The following is a 6,101-nucleotide window of genomic DNA, read 5'->3' on the forward strand; positions in this document are numbered from 1 at the left end:
ATACGTCTCTTATTCTTTTTTTTAATAACAATGTTATTCTGAAACTAACCAACAATAAATGAAATACTTCTTACTAGGGCTGCGAATCTTTGGGTGTCCCACGATTCGATTCAATATCCATTTTTGGGGTCGCGATTCGATAATATATCGATTTTTTTTTCGATTCAACGCGATTCTCGATTCAAAAACTATATTTTTCCGATTCAAAACGATTCTGTATTCGTTCATTCATTTCAGGCAAGATCTACCTCGGTCTGCTGACATGCTAGCAGAGTAGTAGATTTTTGTAAAAAGCTTTTATAATTGTAAAGGACAATGTTTTACCAACTGATTGCAATAATGTAAAATTTGTTTTAACTATTAAACGAACCAAAAATACGACTTATTTTATCTTTGTGAAAACATTGGACACAGTGTGTTGTCAAGCTTATGAGATGCCATGCAAGTGTAAGCCACACTGTGACACTATTGTTCTTTTTTATTATTTTTATAAATGTCTAATGATAATGTCAGTGAGGGATTTTTAATCACTGCTATGCTGAAATTATAACTAATCCATCCATCCATCCATTTTCTACCGCTTATTCCCTTTTGGGGTCGCGGGGGGCGCTGGCGCCTATCTCAGCTACAATCGGGCGGAAGGCGGGGTACACCCTGGACAAGTCGCCACTTCACTACTTTTGGTTTGTTCTGTGTCCTCCTCTCAGTTGCTCTGTTTATTGCAGTTTCCGAGTGTTGCTGGGTCAGGTTCGGTTTTGGAATTGGATTGCATTGTTGTGGTATTGCTGTGTAGTGGTTTGTTGATTGATAAAAAGAAAAAAAGAAAATTTTTAAAAATGAGAATCGATTCTGAATCGCACAACGTATTCGAATCGATTTTTTTTTTTTTTTTTTTTTTTTTTTTTTTACCATTAATGCGACTTCTTGAACAGGTGCGGTAGGAACTCAGATGGATGGATTAAAATGAATGAGAATGTTTTATATTTTGAACGTTATTTTTAACACTCTGATTAACAGTGGAATAATTAATTAGTTACCGTGTTAAGCAATGTCAGCTAAGATTTATCTGAGAGCCAGGTGCAGTCATCAAAAGAGCCACATCTGGCTCTAGAGCCATAGGTTCCCTACCCCTGATTTAGTGGTCAATTGTACGGAATATGTACTGTACTGTGCAATCTACTAATAAAAGTTTAAATCAATCAATCAATCAGTCCATGGGGATTAATTGGGTTCACCTGCCTCTGATTAGTGGTCGGCAACTGTTGTCGACCACTAATCAGAGAGCTATTTATTCACCTCGTTCTTGCTTCATTATTTGCTACATGCAACAGTTCCGTTGGGTAATTTCCTTGTCTCCTTTGCTTCTTGATCCCTGCGCTAAGTCTCGCCTTAGCTTCCCGTGCGATCGGCACACTTTCCCTTTGCTTGTAGTCTGTTTTTGCTACGTGTTTGAGTTTTGAGGAATAAATCAAGTTTCTAAATGCACGCTTTTGTCCGGGAGTCTTCCGTTTGCATCCCGCCGTGACAGTTACATGGGAAACACAAACATCATGCTATGTAATGTCTGGCATGGCACCATTTTTTCCATGTTGCCGTTATTTTAGTTTTAAAGGTAACAACTATTGACGCTTTAATGTGCCATGCCATGCTATATTTTATATAGCGCTTTTTCTCTAGTGACTCAAAGCGCTTTACATAGTGAAACCCTATATCTAAATTACATTCAAACCAGTGTGGGTGGCACTGGGAGCAGGTGGGTAAAGTGTCTGGCCCAAGGACACAAGGGCAGTGACTAGGATGGCGGAAGCGGGAATCGAACCTGCAACCCTCAAGTTGCTGGCACGGCCACTCTACTAACCGAGCTAAACCGCCCCAAGATAGTCCTGACCAATGTCAAATAAGTGCTTACAATGATATTCCTCATAATACAATTTTTTGATAAGCTAGTTTCCCTTCAGACGGCAGTATAATTTCCACATAAGCGGCCATAAGACCCCAATTCAGTAGTGTACACAATTTTGGAATAAAGAGCTAAAAGTTGCTGTCCACCCATGTGGCCACTAAGGCCTTAAGTAGAAGTAGAGTGGAACAACAAGTTGCCTCTATATTGAAGAAATTATCATATACATCTGATTTATAACCCCAAAGACTTCCAATGGTTGCGAGTAAATAGATATGACCAAACTAGTATCAATCTCACGAGATAATTAGCAAGCCAGACATGTGATTCGTAACGTAGAGAAGGAACCACGTATCCCTTCCCCATCAACAACAATGCTAATCAAGCAGATTTTGTGAGAGCCATCAACGATTACTTTGGGGGAAAATGATGGTCCAGAACCTTATGTGTTTGAGCCCGAAGACAAGGAGGATGAGTAATAAGTTTTAGAAGCTGAGTGCTAAACGGATGTAGCTTCATTAAAACGCCATAGCATTAGCAGCAAATCTAAGTGCGAAACATACAAACTTACCATAATAAACCATAAACCAATCGCCTATTTTACAATTTACACTCTGGTTGCTCACATAACTCCGTTTAGATGAAGATTCAATCGCAATCAGGTTAAAAGAAAGTTGCCGCAACTGGCATCTTTTTCGCCATCTCAGGGGATGTCAAAGTGGACCAGTCTGTCAGTCCATGGCCACATTTGTCTATTAGCAGGTGAGAGATGCATGAACTGTAATCTAGAAATTATTTTTAGCAAGTTTGAGACAAAGCAGAAGCAACCGCCGGCTCAGTGTGTAAACAATAGCAGCGTAAGCTAGCATTAGCTCACTGCTATCAATGCTTCGCTAAAATAGTCTGTCTGCGTTAGTAGACAGACTATAAATTCTGTAAAAAAAATGGTTATATACTGGCAGCTACGGCTGCTAAACGAAAACCATAAAATTAGAGAAAAAAATTGTAAACCAAATAATGATCAAAAACTCTATAGTTACAGAAACTTTCATGAAACGTTTTGCGGAAAAATATCGTAATTTTGCAGTGTTTTTCCAAATTATTACGATCAAGCACTTTTAATGAAGCGACAATGCTCGCAGTTCCACAGAAAAATATCATTATTTTACAGATTGTTTCTGAATTGTTAAGCTCAGAGGTCTCAAACTCATTTTACCTGGGGGGTCACTGCATGCAGAAACTTGGTGCAAAGTGGATTCACCTTCTTTGGATGGCTATCCGGCCCTAACAACATACTTGTCAAACTTCCCGATTTTACCGAGAGACTTTCTGTGACCCTCCCGAAGGATTGTTCCGATGTTTGCCCGGAAGAGTATATTATTAACGTGCCGTGAGAGCACTACCTTTATCGTCCTCTGCAACCTTTCATCGCGTTCGCTCATTCTCCATACAAAGAGCGTGCCGACTTAAACGCATGTTGTATAAGGCTCCGGCAGACACACAATAGTGAATGCAAGACTTAGTTGATCAACAGCCATACAGGTCGCACTGACGGTGGCCGTACAAACAACTTTAACACTGTTACAAATATGCGCCACACTGTGAACCCACACCAAACAAGAATGACAAACACATTTCGGGAGAACATCTTCACTGTAACACAAGAGAACAAATGCCCAGAATTCCATGCAGCCCCGACTTTTCCAGGCTACACCCCCGCAACCCCGCAACTCCCCCCCATTTCACCGCCCCCCTCCATGCGTCGGTTGAGGTGGGCGGGGTTTGGTGGTTGCGGGGATGTAGCCCGGAATAGTATTGTTGGCGGGTTAGGGATGTTTTTGAGGGTATAATGATCGTATCTGTTGACTAAATTATTAGCTATTTATTTACAATGTCAAATACATTAGAAATAAAAGCCAAGCATATTTGTTCTTGTCTTACATAAGAATTGTGAATAATAAACACCACATCTATTTTCAATGTTTGTGTATTTCCAGTATGCCTGATCTAATAACATGGTCAGAGTGCATCGTGGCGTCATCCGACCTCAATTTTACGGAAATTGCCGAAGATGTTTTGGATAGCAATATTCAAAACATAAATCATCCAAATGGGTGACATTGTGGACGGTATCTTCACATACTTAGTGGATCGTAAATACAATTGGATATGGTTTAATGGATAGAATGAAACACAAGTATATAAAGTCAACTGCTACTTTAACCTTGTTGTACATAATTATTATTTTATATATGCCAAACAAACACATACCAATCGTTGGTTATGTGGCGATCGCCGAATTCGTCCTCGCTTCCTCCCGTGACGCTGTCTTTCGTGACGTTTTCGTCGGTTTCGCTTGTATACGGTTCAAAGCGATATGGCTCAATAGCTTCAGTATCCTCTGCAATTTCGTTTTCGCTACCTGCCTCCACACCACTTCACTGCAGAGTTTACGTCTGGGCACGTAAGCGACTTTATAGTTACGTTTTCCACATAATTATTATTTTATATATGCCAAACAAACACACACCAATCGTTAGTTAGAAGGCGATCGCTGAATTCGTCCTCGCTTGCTCCCGTGACGCTGTCTTTCGTGACATTTTCGTCGGTTTCGCTTGTATACGGTTCAAAGCGATATGGCTCAATAGCTTCAGTTTCCTCTTCAATTTCGTTTTCGCTACCTGCCTCCACACCACTTCACTGCAGAGTTTACGTCTGGGCACGTAAGCGACTTCATAGTTACGTTTTCCACATAATTATTATTTTATATATGCCAAACAAACACACACCAATCGTTGGTTAGTAGGCGATCGCCGAATTCGTCCTCGCTTCCTCCCGTGACGCTGTCTTTCGTGACGTTTTCGTCGGTTTCGCTTGTATACGGTTCAAAGCGATATGGCTCAATAGCTTCAGTTTCCTCTTCAATTTCGTTTTCGCTACCTGCCTCCACACCACTTCACTGCAGAGTTTACGTCTGGGCACGTAAGCGACTTCATAGTTACGTTTTCCACATAATTATTATTTTATATATGCCAAACAAACACACACCAATCGTTGATTAGAATGCGATCGCCGAATTCGTCCTCGCTTCCTCCCGTGATGCTGTCTTTCGTGAAGTTTTCATCGGTTTCGCTTGTATACGGTTCAAAGCGATATGGCTCAATAGCTTCAGTTTCCTCTTCAATTTCGTTTTCGCTACCTGCCTCCACATTCCAACTGCGCCACGGGGACAGCGTGGCGCGGTTGGGAGAGTGGCTGTGCCAGCAACCTGGGGGTTCCTGGTTCAATCCCCACCTTCTACCATCCTAGTCACGTCCGTTGTGTCCTTGAGAGAGACACTTCACCTTTGCTCCTGATGGGTTCCTGGTTAGCGCCTTGCATGGCAGCTCCCGCCATCAGTGTGTGAATGTGGAAATAGTGTCGAAGCGCTTTGAGTTCCTTAAAAAGGTAGAAAAGCGCTATACAAGTATAATCCATTTATAGTGTGGAATGTTTTAAAAAAGGCTTGATCAAGTGAAATTACTCAAAAAGAGAACATTGTTAGGCACAATTCAACGTACAATTCTCCAACGTGATGGATTAATAAACAAGGCGACACGGTAAAGAATCTGGGTATTATCTTCGACCCAACTCTCTCCTTTGAGGCACACATTAAAAGCGTTACTAAAACGGCCTTCTTTCATCTCCGTAATATCGCTAAAATTCGCTCCATCCTGTCCACTAAAGACGCTGAGATCATTATCCATGCGTTTGTTACGTCTCGTCTCGATTACTGTAACGTATTATTTTCGGGTCTCCCCATGTCTAGCATTAAAAGATTACAGTTGGTACAAAATGCGGCTGCTAGACTTTTTGACAAGAACACAAGAAAGTTTGATCACATTACGCCTGTACTGGCTCACCTGCACTGGCTTCCTGTGCACTTAAGATGTGACTTTAAGGTTTTACTACTTACGTATAAAATACTACACGGTCTAGCTCCATCCTATCTTGACGATTGTATTGTACCATATGTCCCGGCAAGAAATCTGCCTTCAAAGGACTCCGGCTTATTAGTGATTCCCAAAGCCCAAAAAAAGTCTGCGGGCTATAGAGCGTTTTCATTTCGGGCTCCAGTACTCTGGAATGCCCTCCCGGTAAAACTCATTTGTATACTCTAGTCTTTAAATAGACTCCCCTTTTTAGACCAGTTGATCTGCCG

The 6,101-nt window shown here is 41.3% G+C and overlaps 1 protein-coding gene across 4 annotated transcripts in view; it reads left to right on the plus strand.

Annotated features, from left to right (window-relative positions):
- The window catches only part of tafa5a (TAFA chemokine like family member 5a), an 816,691-nt gene that overhangs the window by 324,275 nt on the left and 486,315 nt on the right, over positions 1-6,101 (plus strand). The gene's annotated exons all lie outside the window — the stretch shown is intronic.

The sequence above is a fragment of the Nerophis ophidion genome, linkage group LG10 (genome assembly GCF_033978795.1).
Source record: "Nerophis ophidion isolate RoL-2023_Sa linkage group LG10, RoL_Noph_v1.0, whole genome shotgun sequence".
NCBI lineage: Eukaryota > Metazoa > Chordata > Actinopteri > Syngnathiformes > Syngnathidae > Nerophis > Nerophis ophidion.